Here is a 19,749-nt window from a genome sequence, read left to right on the forward strand (position 1 = left end):
TGGAACCTTCTTTCACTGATACACATCAGTAAATATCTGCACAAAAGTCTTAGAGAATTGCTTGAATCACTGAAGGAATAAACTATTCATTCGCTCATGGTCACACTGTGTGTGTGTACATAAATACACACATACATAAACATACATACATACATATATAAGGATATATGTATGTGTATATATGTATATATGTAAATACACACACATATACACACACATACATATATGGCTAAGATTTAAAATTTATTTCTCATCATTCTCTGCCATAGCAATGCCTTATCAGAAGAACAATCCATTATGAACATTGTGGACTAAGTTATATGAATAGGATTTCAAATTTTACCCATTTCTCTGTCCTCTGCTATTTGTGTACAAAAGGTAAAAGTGCTATTGTGATGGACTTCATGGATTGGCAGAAACAATGTCATCAAAGAGTGGTACCATACATTCTAATAACTCAAATGTGTTAATGATCCAGATCTCTGAACTTCCATTGTGCACTTTCTCTTTCCCTCATTTTCCTCTGCCTTTAATCTTCTTTCTCTTCCTTTTTCTCTTCTTTTTCCTCTTCCTCTTCTTTCTCCTCTTCTTTCTCTTCCTCCTTCTTTCTTCTTCCTCTGTGTCTCTCTTTTTTTCTGCCTCTGTCTCTGCCTCTCTCTCCTTCTCTGTCTCTCTTTCTCTTTCATCAATTCCTATGGGTTTAATTATAATTTCTCTTCAAATGATTCTTAGATCTCCAATATTTAGGTGAGATCTAGCACCTCTGGTTATTAGGACTTGCCAAGCCCTTTTCTAGAATGCTCATCCACCTTTGTTTTTTACTATTTTGTATTTATGTATCTTGACTGAATCATTTAATCCCTTCGTCTCAATTTTTTAAACCATTAAATAATAGAGATGAAGTACATGATCTCTAGGGTCTTTTCCAGCATTAATTCTGTGACCTCTATGTTTTTATCTTCCAAGGAAAAAAAATATCAAGAGTTTATGGAAAATCAAATGAAAATAATCTAAAGCTAGAGCTCAAAGAGAACTATTTTAACTCATTGTTAGAATCAGTCCTCAGCATTCTGTATTAATATCATGTATATCCATTGGTGACCAATCACATCATCAGATCTCAATCAATGAATTCAGTGAATATAGAAGAAAAATGGAAAAATATACATATATACATAGTACATATGTATCTATATAAATGTATATGTATGTATATATTCATATATATATAAATATAAATACATACATACACACATATATAATATACATACATATACATATTTATATGAAAAAATATTTTTTAAAAATACAAAGATGTTTGCTAAGATAGGCTAACATTTGGAGTTGTAAGATCACAAATATAGATGTATAAGGCCAATAAATATCATTTGGTCAACCTCCTCTTTTTATAGTTAAGGAAATAGGCCAATAAAATTGGGACATGTTCACTTGGGTCTCAGATTCCAAAGTCAGTGTTCCTTCCACTATGGCTCCCTATTGTGAGATATATGTGTATATTTGATAAATAATAGTTTTGAATAATAATTGAATTCTGAAAATATTTTAAGGCTAACTGTAAAATTCTCTAAATCTTAATTGTAAAGCACTATTAACATGACATAAAAATGCTTAGTTGGGACAAAAATCTATAAAAAGCAGTGAACATTTCCTCAAAATCCCAAGGTTAAAAAAAAAAATGATGAAAATTGATAAAGGAGTTCCATGATTGGATTTTAAAAACATACATTGAAGTAGTGAAAAACAAATGACAGACAAGGAGTCAGGGACTTAGGTTTTGCTTATACCAACACATTCTTGGAACAGTGTCATTCCTCTTCTAGGCCTCAGTTTTATATCTGTAAAATGGATTTAGACCGGTGACTTTTAAGGATCTTTCTTTCAGTTTACTTACAGTAAATTTTTACTTAAATTAACTGATGATGTTGTTTCTTTGTTGACTGACAAATTGATTAGTTTTTGGTGAAACAATTTCAGATCTGGAAAAAATCCTAGATGATAAGTATACATATATCCTAAGAAATGGTTTTCTGTATCTATACACAGATGACAATGCTGTGTATTTTTGGGGGATTTTTTGGGAATAGTGAAGTAAAGGAACCCAGGAAAAACATGTTCTAATAAAGTGAAACCTGCTTTCATTGTTTCACCATTTCCATACTTTTATTTTGAATTATAGAGCAGTAGAACTAGAAGGGATCATCTGGTTGAACCTCTGTTTAAAAAAAGTTTACTAAATAAATATGGTTTTAAAACTATATTTTAGAATCATAGGTGGCCGGTAGGAAAGAGTATACAGGTACATAATTACTTTCTCAAGGAGCTTAAATGAGGATAATAAATATATAAATTAAATGTAACACAAGTTATAAGTGCAGAAGTCTATAGAAAGTGATATGAGGGAGCAGTTAGATGGTACAGTGGATAGAACACCTGTTCCTGGAGTCAGGTGGACTTGAGTTCAAATTTGGCCTTAGGCACTTACCACTTACTAGCTATGTGACCCTGGGCAAGTTACTACACCCTAGTCGTCTCAGCAACAAATAACAAACAAATAAATAAACAAGCAAATAAATAAATAAGAGGGAGGGAGGGAGGGGGAGAGAGAGAGAGAGAGAGAGAGAGAGAGAGAGAGAGAGAGAGAGAGAGAGAGAGAAAGAGAGAGAAAAGAAGGAGGAGGAGGAGAAGGAGGAGGAAGAGGAGGAGAAGAAGGAGAAGAAGAAGGAGAAGAAGAAGAAGAAGGAGGAGGAGGAGAAGAAGAAGAAGAAGGAGAAGAAGAAGAAGAAGAAGAAGAAGAAGAAGAAGAAGAAGAAGAAGAAGAAGAAGAAGAAGAAGAAGAAGAAGAAAGTGTTATATGAATTTGTAAAAAAGAAGACACTGCTTATAATTAGCCAGGCAGTGAAAAAGCATTTATTAATGCCATATTAAGGGCCATAGATAGGTAGAGTTAAATGATAAGAAAAATGATCGTTCACCATATGCCACAAAAGGTAGCTAAGTGGCTCAGTGGATGGAGTGCTAGATATGGAGTCAGGAAGACTCAGAAGAAATTTCAGAAATCAATTTATCCAAATCTCTCAGTTTTATGAATGAGGAAAATAGTGTCAAAGAAATTGACATATGAGGCAGCTAGGTGGTGCAGTGGATAGAGTACCAGCCCTGAAGTCAGGAGCACCTGAGTTCAAATCTGATCTCAGATACTTAAACACATTCTAGCTGTGTGACCCTGGGCAAGTCACTCACTTAATCCCAATTGCCTTAGGGAGAAAAAAAAAAGTAACATAATCTGCCCAAAGTTATTCAGTCAATAAACATCAGAGACTGGATTTGAACGTACATTTTAATTTTTTTTTTTTCCCCACTGTATCCATTTTCCTGAAGGAAAAAAAAAAAATCTCAGGTCCAAGGTACATTGTCAGTGTGAGTCACTTTTTTTTCTTTTTTAAATTTGTAGTTCATATCAACTACTTAAATATTTTCTTTTATCAGTCAATTATATAAGCCCAAACAAAAAAAATTAAACTGCATAGTCTTATAAGTAACAAAAAAAAAACCGCCATATACAACTATTATATATAGATTGTAATACAAATTCTGGAGAGTAGAAATATATAAGAACATGGATGATCAGAAAGCAAGTAAGAAGGAGCAGTCCTGTAGAAAAATCATTAAGACTAAGAAACTTTTGTCATCAAGAATTGTCAAGTCCGGGCTAGCTCACTTATACCTCCAAGTGTGAATAGGACAAGTTAACATCTCATGTTAAGAACCGGCCAAAAATCTTGATGCTATCTGAACTGAGCTGGGGGTCCTCATTTGGTCTGTGCTTTCTCCTTTCAGTTTTTCACCATTGCATTAGGTTCCCAATACCACACAGCAGCATTATGGCTAATGATGAGTTTCTATTATTTTTTCAGCCACCAAATAGCATAGACCAGCTGAGCATTCCATACAAAACCAATGAAAGAGCCCCATAGATTTTGAAATAGAAAACATATCAGAGAAAGCATGAAACCACTGCAAAAATGATATTGAACAATGAATAACATTGTGTATTTGAATGAAATTGCAATATGGACATTTTAGACAGCTTGTTTAGAGGAAGTCATGCAAGACTAGTAAGATTCTCAACTGCTCCATTTCTAAAGTGAAATATAAAACTGTGCTTTCCATATCTGCAATGGGCAAAAGCAGATTCACATATTATGGTTCTATTTATGGAATACTTAAATCTCTGAAGAATTCAAATTAAGGGTAAATCCAAAAGACCAAGGGAAAGTGGCAGCTTAGCCTCCCACATATTTTCAATCAAGGATTATGCAAAAGAAATAGTGGAAAAGATCTTTCAAGAGAGAAGTATAGCTGGAAAAGGAGGAGGTCCAGCTTGTGATTGCATTTATTAAACAAGCCTTTATTAAGCACTTGCTATAAGGGATTCATTGTATTAGGTATTAGCATTACAAAGAAAAGCAAAAATATAATTCTTGCTCTCAAGTATCTCACATTCTAAAAAGAAAATAACCTGCAAATAAGTATGTATATATAAATATACACACATATAGCTAATCTCAAAAAGAAGGCAATAATGGGTGAACAGGGACCAAAATTCTCATCTTCTGCAAGATGAGATTTGACCTGAATCTTGAAGGAAGCCAAGAGGATGAGGCAAAGAGATGAAGTATTCCAGCCACAGATGACAGCCAGTACAAAGGAATGTTCTCTTTAATGCAAAAGGAGAGAAAGCAAAGGAATAGGTTTTGTGTTCCACTGGCATCTCTGACATGTTAAGAGAATTAGAGGAGGGCTCCCAACTCAATTAATGGATTCTCTGAGATCAAAATATGAAAATATGTAAACAAAGCTCATAGGCTGAGAAGATATGGTTAGTCTTTGCTATCTGGACCTGGACAGAGGGAATAATATGGATGGGATTGTGGACATATTAATGTATTATTATATACCATATGGAAATGTTATTTCTTAACTTAAGAAATGTTTCTGTGAGTCAGTATAGGAAAATGTAGGATAACCATGGGCTTTCACTGTGAAATGATCATTTTAGGAAAATTTTAAATAAAATTACTAATAGCAACTAATAGCTTTAATCAAAGTGGAGCATCTCATTTATAATAAGTGATTAATTTTGGCATCAAAAGTATAACATGACTTCAACTAATTGATTTCCTAATTGACATTCTAAACTCTAGAGTTAACCTATTATTTTAATGGTCAGTTTGTGGTTTATATATATGTGTGTGTGTGTGTGTGCGTGTGTGTGTATGTATGTATGTATTTGTGTGTGCATTCATGCACAAATAGCATGTGCATATACATATATATGTACACATATATAGATAAACTACATTTATAAAATGTATATCATAAACATAACATAAGGAGCCACACAGTATTAATTCCATTGGATTTCACATGGGCAGAATAATTAGATTTTACTAGAGAATTGAGAAGAATTGAATATCAATTTACTTGAGCTTCTACCAATTTAATTTTTTTATAGAATAAGATCAAGTCTTCAGCTGTGAATATTTTATAGCTTTTCACTTAACATGCCATGAAAAAAATAGAATAATACAATTACTTCTGCCTTATTTTCAAATATAATTATTTCTGTAGCAAGAAGATTCTAACATTTGAGCTGATCAAAAGTTTGGGGTAGTTGTAATAGAACACAAGGAGACATTGTAGTATAAAGATTAAATAAATTGCCAGAGTTAGAGTCAGGAGGCAGTAGTTCTATTCTCAGCACAGCTATTTACTAGTTGTGTGATCATGGACAGGTGCTTTCACATTTGACATTTTCTATTTTTTTTTTAATCTGTAAAATGAAGCGTTCAGACTAATAGGTAACCTCTAAGTTCCTTTCCAGACTTAATCCTTGCTCCTAAGTAATTATTTATATAAATATAACATACTGGCATTGTGTCCCATTGCATTTAAAGTATTTAAAAATTCCTGAACACCTTAACCACTCTGAAGCAATTTAGCCATAGAAAGGGATAGGAACTGCATTTTAGTCCAGTGGTTCACTGATATAAAAATTTCCAGGGTGAGGAAACTTTACCAGTATAGGTAAGCCACTTCTGTGCAATTTATATAATATTTATATATTATATTCATTTATATTTATATTTTTTAATTTTCATTTATTTATTTATAAATATATACATATTTATATTATATAATAAAATATAATGTAAATAATAATAATCTAACATTTGTATAACACATTAAGATTTGCAAAGTAATGTGTATATATATATATATATATATATATATATATATAATCAGGTTTGATTTTCCCAATAACCTGAAAGTTAGGTAATGATAGATAAGGAAACTGAGGCATCTAAGAGATATAGTGAAAAAAAAATTGGACTCAGAGTCAAAAAAAACTGTTCAAATTTAGATTCAAACATTTTCTAGCTATTATTTTCCTCAATCTGTAAAAATGGAATTAATAATGCCACCTACCTCCTAGGGTTTTCATGAAGAGCAAATGAAATACTATTTGTAAAACACTTAGCATATTGACTGGCACATAGTAGGCACTTAATAACCTTCCTTCCTTCTTTTCTTCTTTCCTCTCTCCCTCCCTCCCTCCCTTCCTTCCTTCCTTCCTTCCTACCTCTTTTTCTTCATTTCTTCCTTCTCCTTTCCCTCCTTCCTTCCTTTTTTTTCTTCCTCCCACTCTTCCTCTTTATTTCCTTCTTTCCTCCCTCCCTCCTTCATTTTTTCTTTCCTTTCTTCCTCCCTTTCTTTCTTCCTTCTTTCATTCCATTTGACTGCTCCCTCCATTTCTCCCTCACTTCCTTCCTTCTTTCTTATTTCCTCATTCTTCCCTTCCTCCTTCCCTTCCTTCCTTCTATCCTTTCTCTATTCATCCTTCTTCCTCGTCCTGCCTTCCTTTTTTTGCTTCTCAGACATAAATTAAATAACTTGCATAAGGTCACCCAGATAGTGTCTGATCTTTGCTGTATAAAATGACTTGAAATAGTCACACATCCAGCAAGTGTAAGTAAGCTTATCTTAGTTTTAAGATTTCCTCTCCAACTACTACTTCAAGCTGCCTCTAACTTCACAATATTTTTTTTCTAAAAACTGGAAAAATTTGACTCTGTTACATGTTCTTCAACTGCCCTATTTAAATTTCTCTAAAGTCTACTCCCCTAGAGTATACCCTTTCCTGCACTGTATTCGTCAATCAAACAGCCATCAGCATAATTCTGAGGTTAACTCATAGTGCTCCCATCCCAAAGCTTGGGATTCACATCTTGACTCTGTCTTTTGCCTACTGTGAGATTTCAGGGATGGCAATTAGCCTGCTACCTACTTTTCCCTCTAAAATAACCTCTAAAATAAAATTTCAAGGACAAAAAGAATATTTGAAAATTCAAACATTTTTGTAGAAGCAAAGTGTGGCCAGTTTTGGTAGCTTCCAATTCCTCTTCTGTTAATATCTCTCAAACTATTCTGTTTCTGCTTGTCCAAGAGTAGGGAAAAAATCTCTGAAATGGAGAGGACCACAATAACTCATCTAGCAAAAGTTTCCCTTGCTGCTAGAAATAGGCTTATGATTCCCTAAAACGTGATAGTTCTAAGTCCTGCAGAAATGAAGAACTAATATATTTTTGCCAGAATATGTTTATTGTCTCCTTTATTTACACATATATACAAACAACCTGCAGAAAAGGGAATGTTAGGGAGACCGCAGATGTACGTAAGCATACAGAGCTGTACACAATTGTCTTCTGATTCAGAGCTAATTTCAAACTATGTACATTTTCTTAAAAACCTGAAAGATCTTTGGAAATCAGACTGTATTTTCTTCCCCACAAATTGTTCATGAGGATCTTGGAGAGCTGACAATAACTGAGTGACCTCATGTACCAGTTTGAAAAGGGGAGGTGATCACATCAACTAAGGATTGCTAAATTGAGTCTGTAGGATATGATTCAGAGTTTAGAAGTCACAGCTCATCTTTCTGAAGTCTATCCAGGAAAACATAATCAAAAATGACCAAAAGGAAGCAGAATAGATCAAGAAGGGGAAAATCTGCAGTCAAGAAAGTGCAGAGAGAGCATCAGCGAGAACTTCTGCTGAGACTCTTGACTGTTCCACATTGTTTTAGCAGTAAATGGTTCCACTTATGGAAACCATATATTCAAAATATTTGATCATTAGAAAGTGTCTCTCTTAAGGCTTGCCAGAGATCAGATTTCAGTAACCTGCCCAAATAAAGAGAATTTGAGGGACAACATTAGAAAAATAAGAGAAAAATCAATGATGGCAAAAAAATTTAAACATTTTTGTGGTTATCAAGCAAAACCCAACAATGGAAATCTCTACTCATGAAGGTACTTCTTTAATATTGATGTTAATTTGCCTCACAGACACTGTCTGAGGCTGAGTTAAGGTTCCTAAGGATATATTAAAGGAAATGAAATTGCTAAAGACAAATGAAATTGGCAATTAGTGTAATTCTTCTTGGGAAACTCAGTTGTAACAGAGAGAGCATAGACAGCTTTTGCATATTGTATTTTCCATTCACAACCAAGCCAGTATTATTTTGGGACTCCAATGAAAGACTACTTACTACAATGTTGTATAATTCTGTCTTGCAACAATCAAGAATGGAATTATAGTGATGCCAAAACCATTTATAAGGGTATCATTTCATATTATCACCCTTACCCAGATGGAAAATGAGGTGGGATGGTCAAGTGGTAGAAGAACTAATTTTAACTAAATAAATCAAATAATGATGGTTTTAATCCTAGGGTTCCATTTTCTCTATAATGATTTCATATCTCAGGACCACAATTTCTATATTTATAAATTTTTTAAAGTAGTTTATCCTTAAAATTCTTTTTATGTCTAATTGAATTATTCCATTTGTGTCTGATTCTCCCAATATAATGATGCCATTTTGGTCATCTTGGAGATTAAAGGACAACAACCAACCAAACAATCCATCTCTAAAGATTCCAGATTCTAGGACTCTCAAAGACTAATAATAAGATGTGACTAACTAAGCAAAGAGATAAAACAATTTCCTAAGATTAGATAGAGCAGAAATACAAAATTATCCCCTTTTTTATTAAAGATAATTAATTAGAAATATTGAGTGTTGCTTAATGGAGGATTCCCTAGAAAGGCAATAAAATATTCAATCTGTCAGTCAAGCTAGCATTTTTAAAAAGCTATTATGTGTGAGCACTGTATTCATTTCTGAGAATATAAAGGTAAAAGAAATTAGTCTCTGCTCCCAAGGAATTCACAGTATAATGTGCCCAGGGACCAGACAGATGTGTTGGTGAGTAGTTGGGGGGAGGAGGGAAGCAGAAAAGTATTCTGTGTACTTACACCCTCCCCTCTGTAGCCTGATCAGTATCAAGTATCTGACCATTTTTGTGAAAGTTGTTCAGTTATTTGGACAACCAGCATTTATTAAGTTCCTACTATATACCAACCCTGAAGATACAAAGACAATGTATAATAATCCCTGCCCTCAAAAATCTTACATTCTGTGGCATATATACATACACACATACATACATATATATATATATATATATAATATATATATATATATATGTATGTATGTATATATGCCACAGAATGTAAGATTTTATATATATATATTTATTTACACTTTTATTTACACACACACACACACACACACACACACACACACACACATACACATACATAAAAGAAAATGCTATTGTGAGGGGAATCATGTCACTCCAACAAAACTAGGTATATGATGGTGATTGAGAACCAAGCCTAGAAGAGCCACCACATTGATCCTTGTTTTCTCTTTCTACTTCCAGAAAGAAGCTTAGTTTTCTTTCTTGACAATTAATTCTTTTAAATTACAGGCCATTATTTTTATTATGATTGCATTTCTGTTATCCCTTCCCAGTTTGACATTGAGAGTTTCAGTTTTTCTGCATGTTGGATTTGGAGTTAGGAAGAACCCATAATCAAATCCTGCTCCATGCACTTAGGTAATCATATACTCCTGGGAAAGTCAGTCTCTCACATTCTCGATTTCCTCATCTGTAAAATGGGGATAATAATAGAACCTACCCTCTAAGTTTGTTACCAGGATCAAATGAGATAAATCAATTTAATCCAATAGACATTTATTAAGCATTTATTATGTGCCAGACTTTGGGCTAACTATGTGCCATTCATGAAGTACCATATAAATGTTATCCATGTTGGAGGGGTTGTGGGAAAACCAAAAAAAAAAAAAAAAATACATTGTTGATAGAGTTGAGAACTGATCCAGATAGTTTGGAGAGCAATTTGGAACTATTCCCAAAGGGTTATAAAACTTTGCATATCTTTTGTTTTAGTTTTGTCACTATTAGGTCTATATCCCAAAGGTATAATAAAACAAGGGAAAGGACCTACATGTACAACAATGTTTGTAGCAGCTCTTTTTGTAAAGGCAAGGAATTGAAAGTTGAATGGGTTTCCATCAATTGGGGAATGGCTAAATAAGTTATGGTATGTGAATGTAATGGAATGTTACTATTTTATAAGAAATGTTGAGCTAGCTGATTTCAGAAAAGCTGAAGAGACTTATATGAATTGATGAATCTGAGTCAAATGAGCAATAGCAGCGAGATTATACTGATCAACTATGATAGACTTAACTATTCTCAGTAATACAGTAATCCAAGACACTTCTTGGGATGGAAAATCATCAGCATCCACAGAGGGAACTATGGAGACCAAATGAGAACCAAAGCATGACATTTTCAGCTTTTTGTTTGTTTATTTGTTTTTGCTTTTTCTTTCTTGTCATTTGTCCCTTTTGTTCTGATTTTTCTTTTACAACATAACAAATAAATATGTTTAAAATGATTGTACATATATAACCTATATAAGATTGCTTATGGTCTTACAGAAGGGAGAGCTAAGGAAAGAAAATAGAAAAAAACTGGAACTCAAAATCTTACAAAAATGAATTTCGAAAACTAACTTCATGTGTAATTGAAATAATCAAAAAATAAAATTTAACAATTTAACATAAAAATAATTTTTTAAAATATTATGGAGAAAAAATATTTTATGCCCATTTCAACTTTCTAATTTTTATAACAATGTTATAATTTGTAACCTTTGTGTCATTTTTGTGTTTTTATTTTTAATGATTTCATTATTATCACTTGACAAAATATTGATTTTGTTTTTAAATTGTTTTAGTCATGTCTGACTATCTGTGACCCCTTTTGGGATTTTTTAAGCAAAATATGGAGTGGTTTGTCATTTTTTTCACCAGCTCATTTGACTGATGAAGAGACTGAGATAAACAGAGTTAAATGACTTGCCCAGGGTTTCATAGTTAGTAAGTTATCTGAAGCCAGATTTAAACACAGGAAGACAAGTGTTTGAAACTCCCAAAATATTTATCCCAATGATGAAATTTTTGATCATTATTTCTATCTTAATGATTCAAAATGTGTCAATCTTTTTTAGCTAAGGTACATTTTCCTCTGATGGAAATTTTCAAAGGGAGATAATTAGCAAATCTACAACAAAATTTGCTGATAAAAAGCTATTCTTTTGTAGTGTCCACTAGGTTAATTTCATAAAATGATAGAGTGGTAAAAGCAATGACTCTGGTATCAGGGAACCTGAGCTCAAGTTTCACTTCTAGAATTTACTAATTATCTAACTTTCAGTAAGTCATATAATCATATGATCACATAATGACAATTTTTATTTTTGGTATTTTTCAGTCATGGGTAGACTCTTCATGATCTTATTTAGGGTTTCCTTGGCAAAGATCCTGTAGTGACTTGTCATTTCATTCTTTAGTTTATTTTAAAGATGAGGAAACTGATATAAACAGGATTAAGTTACTCATCCATGATCACACAGCTAGTAAGTATCTGAGTTCAAATTTGAACTCAGTGAGTGCTTCTGACTCCAGAATGAGAACTCTATTCACTGTATAACCTAGGTCCTCAATCATAATAATTATATCATTTATATAATTTTTCAAAATTTGGAAAGCAAGAATATTTGATCTTATAATTATAACATTCCTGAGTAAAAGAAGCAATTATTCCCATTTAACAGATAGGTTAATTAAGGCAGCGAGAACTTCAGTGAATAACCCAGGATCACAGTCCTAGTATATTTGGAGACAAATTTAATCTCATGTCTTTTTGACTTAAGCCCCAGTGTTTTAACTGTTGTATCACTTAATTTATAAAGTTTCAGTTTCTTTACTTGTTAAGTTTGAATTACATGGATTTTGAGATATTTCCATTTTTAAAGCTATGTTTCTATGAATGACCTAGGCCCACCTTCATGGTGCCATCTTCAGAAATTTTCATACAGTGTAGTAGTTCAAATAAAGCTATGGTTTCATGAGTCCTGTCTTTATGATCTACCCTTGTCTATCCTGTTTCATTTTGAAACTTCCACCTTCCATATTTAAAATCTTCCATGTTAGAAAGTTCAGTGCACTACTGGAATTTGTCAACCCAGATATCAGAAGTAGGAAAATTAATAGATCAATCCTGTGTGAATGCCTTTCTTACTTATTAAAATACTTGATTTTCTTCTTAATCAAGATACAACTGAGTTGCTTAGTATAATTCAGACAGAGGAGCTTGGTATAAGCTGGTAAATTGTCAGGAAAGTAACTTCTTACATTCACCATAATCAGTCCCTTTGATTCTCTTTTTGTCCTTGCTTTGGCCTGGCCATCCTAATAAATGGCCAAGATAGTGGTTCACTTATATGACTTCATTTGATCCTCTTAAAAAATCCCATTTTAATGATGATGAGAGTGAGATGCAGAGAACTCAAGTGATTTTTACAGATTCAAATGAGTCCATATCAGAGAAGGGATGTGAACTCAGATATTCTCCACAGCAGATCAATACTTTATCCATTATATTGTCTCTTGTAGTACATTTACTCTCAAGTGAAGATCATCCAACCATGTCTCTACCTCCTTTATCTTCCACCCTTTATCCCTGCCTGGACTGTAAGTCATAAATGAAACTTTCTTTTTTAGAGATCAAGCTGTATTACTGACTTTTTTGTGACTATGCTCTCCTAACTCTCTCGTCATCTGTGTAGATGCCTCAAAATATTCCATAAACATCTTTTCTTTGAGTTATTTGAGTTGAAATAAAATTCTATTATATATAATTCCACTTCCAAAATGCTTCTTCTCTGAAAGCCCATGACTATCCCACAGCAACTACAATAGATTGGGCATAAATCAACACATACATTGATAGAAAAATGTAATAATTACAAATTGAATTGCTCTTACTGGGGAAGCATGGATGTGCCCTTAACACTTACTCATTTTAAAGATTCTCCTTTTATTTTGCTGTAGACATCTGCCCTGGTTACATATTCCATTTGCATTTTGGTCTGAGTACCACATATTGAAGTTATAGTATTTGGTAAATTCTATTACCAGTCAGGAAGGAGTTTATTTATGTTCAATGACATGATCATAATTGAAAATTGAGTATATCAATTGTTTCAAATACATGCAAATAAATAAAATAAATTTATCTGAAAGTCTCACTTTAGATGAAGTAGAACAGATGATCTTGCTGATAAGTGTTATTTGTGTATGTATGCATGGATGTGCATGGATGTACACACCTACATTTACTTATATATATGCATGCATTTAGAGTTCACAGAACATTCACTTAAGCTTTACTTTTGTGGAACTTTTAGCCAACTGACAGCTTCCATAAAAATATAGCTTTATATTGGACAATTGGGTGTAGTTTATTTTCTTGTTCTGAAATAATGATACTAAAGATAGGGTAATATAAAATGGGGGGAAAGTAGTATATACTCCAGAGAACCATAAATATAAATATACAATGTTCTTGAGAAAAGGACTGGGGATCCTCTTTGTTCAACAGTATCATGGATTTTCATATTGTCACTCACAGTATGCTAAGCTGTTTTCAAAACTCTGATGGGGAGTTACTTTGTAAATTTCTGTAAAAATTTGCCCATCATACTATTAAATGTAAGCCATCAGAGGATTACTATACTGGAAATATAAAGTATACTTTCTGATCTTCAGTTAACTCTTTTAGAATTTTTCAACATGTTTATGTATAAAGTAGTACAAGAAAAATATATTTTGAAGTTGGATGATAGATGTCTTTTCTTCCATTCTCAAAAAGGGACTCTTGGACTTACCACAGATAGTTAATCAAAAAGATTCAACAGCTCAGTCTATGATTTCTATTTTCTTGTAAACTGGGTGCTGATCAGACAAAGGGTTTGAATCATTGGTATGCTGGTAAATATTTAATAGCTGATTCTCTGGTAGACATGGCATACTTTTAAATTTAATCTGAATCATTAGTATTTTCTCCAGCACTTTTTAAAGTCTAGACAATCAACAAAACAATAAATAAAGCCTTGATTTTTTTGTATTTGTTGATTTTTAAGCTGTAAAAATTCACACTAAAAATTTAACTATTTGGCTCTAGGGAGAGTTTATACACTGCCTGGCTTCTTCAGGCTTACTTTGAAACCTGACTGTGCTTCTTTCAATGCCTTAAGTAATTTAACTTAGCTGGCCCTTATTTTTCTCCTTATATAATGAGAGGAAGAGAATGAACTAAAGTATCTCAAGTTTTTTTCCAGCTCTAAATCCAGATATCCTAAAGAAAAAGTAGTTTTTTTTTTTAATTGTAGAATACATTCTCTCCTCCCCTAATTCATGCCTTTAATAATCAGATATTTTTATGGTGACATTTGGAAAATTGAATACTATGCTTTTTTCATCAGAAATGCTTTGACTTCAAGATCATCTGAGCCACACAGAACTTCATAGGTTCCAAAGTAAATTATTCACATTTCCTTTTAGAAAAAATGTGTATTTTTGTGTATATACACAATTACTTCAGTGAAATCTCATAACTTAAGCTTTTTGTTAACCCTTGAAAATTATACATATTAGTGTATAACAACCAATAATACCCACATACCAATTTTTCCTTTAAACTAGAAATCAAGCATGCTTTTCAATTAAATACTCAAAACAAATTTAAGGATCTTCAAATAAGAGAGAAGTGAAAGAAAGATTCACTATCTCAGATGATGAAATATTCAATTGTGAAGAGTTCTAATTAGCTAGGAATCTTGCCATATTCTTATTTGACAGATTGAGATTACCTATTAATCACTGATTAAAAAATAAAAGTTTTAGTAGAACAAGGTTCCTTCTCTCATTCATTAATTGATCTTGGTATGATTTGAAATATTGTAAGGCATTTTCTGAACCTTAAATATATACAGAAACTATAGAAAAAGAACTTTAATGTGTCAGGTACAAAGATAAGAGAATTAGGGAGAAGTTGGTTAGGAAAAAATGATTTTGTTCTACTTTGATTATGCCAGTCTTTTTTTCTCCATTGCATTCCTGATTGCTTGTAAATGGTGGTCTTTTTTTTTCCTTTCCAAATTGTTTTCCTGAAGCTTTCAAGGTCTTTCCTAAAATTTTGGGCCAAATTGAGATCTATACTTTCACATATTTTGCCTTTTTATACTAGGTCTAATAGATTTAATAGAATGGTGATTGGTCATAGATAGAGTACTAGCTACACTAAAGGGAGGAGAGCAGGAAAATCAGAGAATAGTTCCATCCTGGTTTATGTAGGCTACTTTTTTAATCCAGTTACACAACAGCTAAATTTCACTTTTGCTGATTCCTTCAATTTCAATCTTGAAGATAATCAGTATTAAATGATTTGTCCAGGGTCACACAACTACTAAGTGTTTGAGGTCCCAGTTGACCCCAGGTCCTCCTGATTCCAGGGATCAGACGCTATATACTGTGCCACTTAACTGCCTAGAGTCTCTATTTCCAGTCATCCTGCTCTATTTATCTTGTCACTGAATTGAATGTAGTATCCAAAGGAGATGAATCCAAAGGAGAAAGTAAGGCTGGTGACTTTGCAGAGCCTACCCTTGCTTAAATCTAGTTCACTTGTAAGTCATGGCATTAATACCTTAAGGTATTGGTCCTTTTAGAGGACAAATGAGAAACAACAATTTATGTGTGTATTAATAAGCATCTCACTGAAAATTCTACTAAAATGAGCCATTTTGACCCCTCCCCTTTTGCCTTTTCTTTCCCTTCCACTGCTTTCTACTTCATTCCTCTCCTTTTTCCTTTCTTTCCCTTGCCTTCCCTAGTATCCTACCCTCACCTGTGCATACTTTGCCCAAAAGAGTATAAATATTGATCTCTGAAACTTGAACAAGTTACCTTAAAGTTTACTACTAGGACGAGGTTTTAAACTCAATCACTCTGGTTCTCTTACATTGACCAACAATGGGTCCCAAGCCATACTTGGTCATTGTTTGAATCGTAATTGACAAGTAAATGTAAATAACAGTTCTTTCTGTTTGGGCCAAAAATCCCGAGAGTCTTTCCCTTCCAGTTTTTTTTTTTTTTTTTTTCCCCTTTTTGGTTAGATAAAAGAGGTCATTTTCTTAAGTCCTTATTGGGCATTGCCTCAGTCAAACTGAAACAGATTAAAGATTTTGTTTAAAAAGGCCCAAGTCTCCTCCTGTATCCAAAGCCTCTCTATTTGACCTGATCTTTATCTTCCAAGTATGGCTAGTGACTCTGCACAGACCTCTCATGTTAAAGGAATTCATTTTGAGAACAAAGGACAAACAAGAACAAGAACAGTTTCAATTAATCAATCAATAAATATTTTTTATTATAGCTTTTTATTTACAAGATATATGCACAGGTAATTTTTTAGCATTGATAACTGCAAAACCTTTTTTTCCAATTTTTCCCCTCCTTCCCTCTCCCCCCTCCCCCAGATGGCAGGTTGATCAATACATGTTAAATATGTTAAAGTATAAGTTAACTACACTATATGTATACATGTCCATAAGTTATTTTGCTGTACAAAAAGAATCAGACTTTGAAATAGTGTACACTTAGCCTGTGAAGGAAATAAAAAATTCAGGCGGACAAAAATAGAGGGATTGGGAATTCTATGTAGTGGTTCATAGTCATCTCCCAGAGTTCTTTTGCTGGGTGTAGCTGGTTCAATTCATTACTGCTCTATTGGAACTGATTTGGTTCATCTCATTGTTGAAGAGACCCACGTCCATCAGAATTGATCATATAGTATTGTTGTTTAAGTATATAATGATCTCCTGGCCCTGCTCATTTCACTCAGCATCAGTTCGTGTAAGTCTCTCCAGGCCTTTCTGAAATCATCCTGTTGGTCATTTCTTACCTAACAATAATATCCTGTAATATTCATATATCTGGTCTCCTCTTTATCCTTTTCTACAACCCTGGACTTGACCATGTGGGACCACCTCAATCCTTGACTTTTGTCTATATCACCTGTTAACCCAATGAGAGTTCTAGATGCAGCTCCATCTTTTTCTTTTACAAACAGAAACTATTAGGAGTTAATTTTAGTATTTGTCATGGCACGATGTAATCCAAACAGATATTAAAGATCACCCTTTTTTCATATTAAAAAAACAAACAAAAACAAACTGTTTTTGTTTCCCTAAGCTTTTCTGTCTCTTCTTAGAGTCTCAGATCCATTCTAAGCTGTTAGTACCATGCCACACTGTCCTGTCAGCATTCTCTATTACCTACTCTAGTTTTCATTTTTAAATATATCAACTAATTCATGGCTACATGGCTATACCATATATGCATTCGATCATTTTTTAGTCATTTCCAGTCTTCATGACCTCATTTTGGGGTTTTCTTGATAAAGATGCTGGAGTGCTTTGCCATTTCATTTTTTTGGCTCATTTTAGAGATTAGAAAACAGAGGCAAAGATAGTTAAGTGAGTTACCCAGGATCACACAGCTAGCAAAAGTATTTGAGGCCAGATTTGAACTCAGGAAGATGAGGCTTCATTACTCCAGGTCCATAATGAGTAAGTACACTCTGTGTACCACCTAGCTGCCCCATATTATTTATAGTCAAATAATTAAGCAATCGAATTATTGCCCAATAAATATATACTTTTTTTAAAGGTAAATAATTCTATCACCTATATTAATACTGTCAGTAGGAGACATACATAAGAAGAAATGGTACAATTACAGGAAATAGGTAGATATTTGGTTAGGTACTCATTTTCTCATTTTATTATCCATTGTTGTTGATCTTATTTTATTTATTTATTTTTTTAATGAAATAGTGGATATAGTCACACAGTGGTTCTCAAACTCTTTTTCTCAATATCTTTACAGTATTAACAACTATTGAGAATACATTCAAAGAGTTTTTGTTTATATGAGTTACATAATAGATATTTGTCATAAATAGGAAAAAAAACTAATTTTGAATTTGTAGACCCTCTGAAAAGATTTCAGAGACCTTCCAGGATTCACTGCACCACACTTTGAGAACCTGCATAGTGTATGGGGCACAATATTAGAAATGAGGAAGACCTAGTTTCAAATCCTATACCTAACTGGTATTATTACCTTCATGAACAAAGACAAGCTCTTTAGGATCTTATATGCCTTACATTGCTCATCAGTAAAATTACTGCAGTATCTATTTAATTTATGTATATGTGTGTATATACAGATATACACACATATATACACATTATATATATATATATATATATACACATATATTATATATACAGATATGTGTGTGTGTTTATACACACACACACACACACACACACACACACACATTTATTTGTGTCTCTTTGTGTTTTGTCCTTCTCTACCCAACCCTTATTCTCATTGGTAAATAAATATTTCAGGAAGGGGAAGTATGATTCATATCCTTGAAAGTTATATTATTAATCATCCACTTAGTCTAATTTTTTGTTATTGTTTTCTCATTTGAGAGCTAGCCATATATTTCAATGCATTCTTTCATTTACCTAGCATCCTTCCTATTCTTGTTAGTAAAATAGATTCAGTTTTGTATTACTTCCTCTCTGGAATCATATAGACTCCTTTCCTTTGATTTATTCCACATATTCCTATATCTGTATTAGTTAAGGATACATATTTTTTTCTTCAAGTGGGTAGTATCAAAACGACTATACTTTAGTTTTACTGACTTTTAAATCAGTCTCTTCAATTTAAAGAATTACCTTCCACTCAAAAAATGTATAGAAAAATTAAGGAATGTTCAGGGTATATTGAGGACTCCTACACTGTATTTTTTGGAGTCTTTATCAAAATGAAACTTAAGATAAAAGACTCAGAGTACTACCATGGTAGAAACTTTTAAAAATTCTTTTTCACAATAATATATTCATAGATCCCAGAAACATAGAATTATACCTATAGTTTAGAGAAAAATGTTCTAGAAAGGTGAATCATGAGTAGGTCTGCAATCTTCTGGGCTTGTCTCTCTAGGGAAATTGTTTGCAGAATTGGTAAAATAGGATATCATTTTGGTGGATGATTCTCTTTCCTTTTCTGTAATGCTAAAGCTAAATACCTAGTTACAAAGAAATGCATTTATTTTCCAAGATTGGAAGATGAGTACAAATTCTTAAAATGAAACAAATCAACTTCAAATGCTTCCTGATAATAATAAAGCTAACTCTGGATTTAAAGTAATAAAATCAAAATTTTCATAATTGAGAGCTATAAAGATACCTTCATTCTGGAACTACTTTGTGAAAAGCAGGAATTTACATTTTTAAGCTCTA

The sequence above is a fragment of the Antechinus flavipes genome, chromosome 4 (assembly GCF_016432865.1).
Source record: "Antechinus flavipes isolate AdamAnt ecotype Samford, QLD, Australia chromosome 4, AdamAnt_v2, whole genome shotgun sequence".
Lineage (NCBI taxonomy): Eukaryota > Metazoa > Chordata > Mammalia > Dasyuromorphia > Dasyuridae > Antechinus > Antechinus flavipes.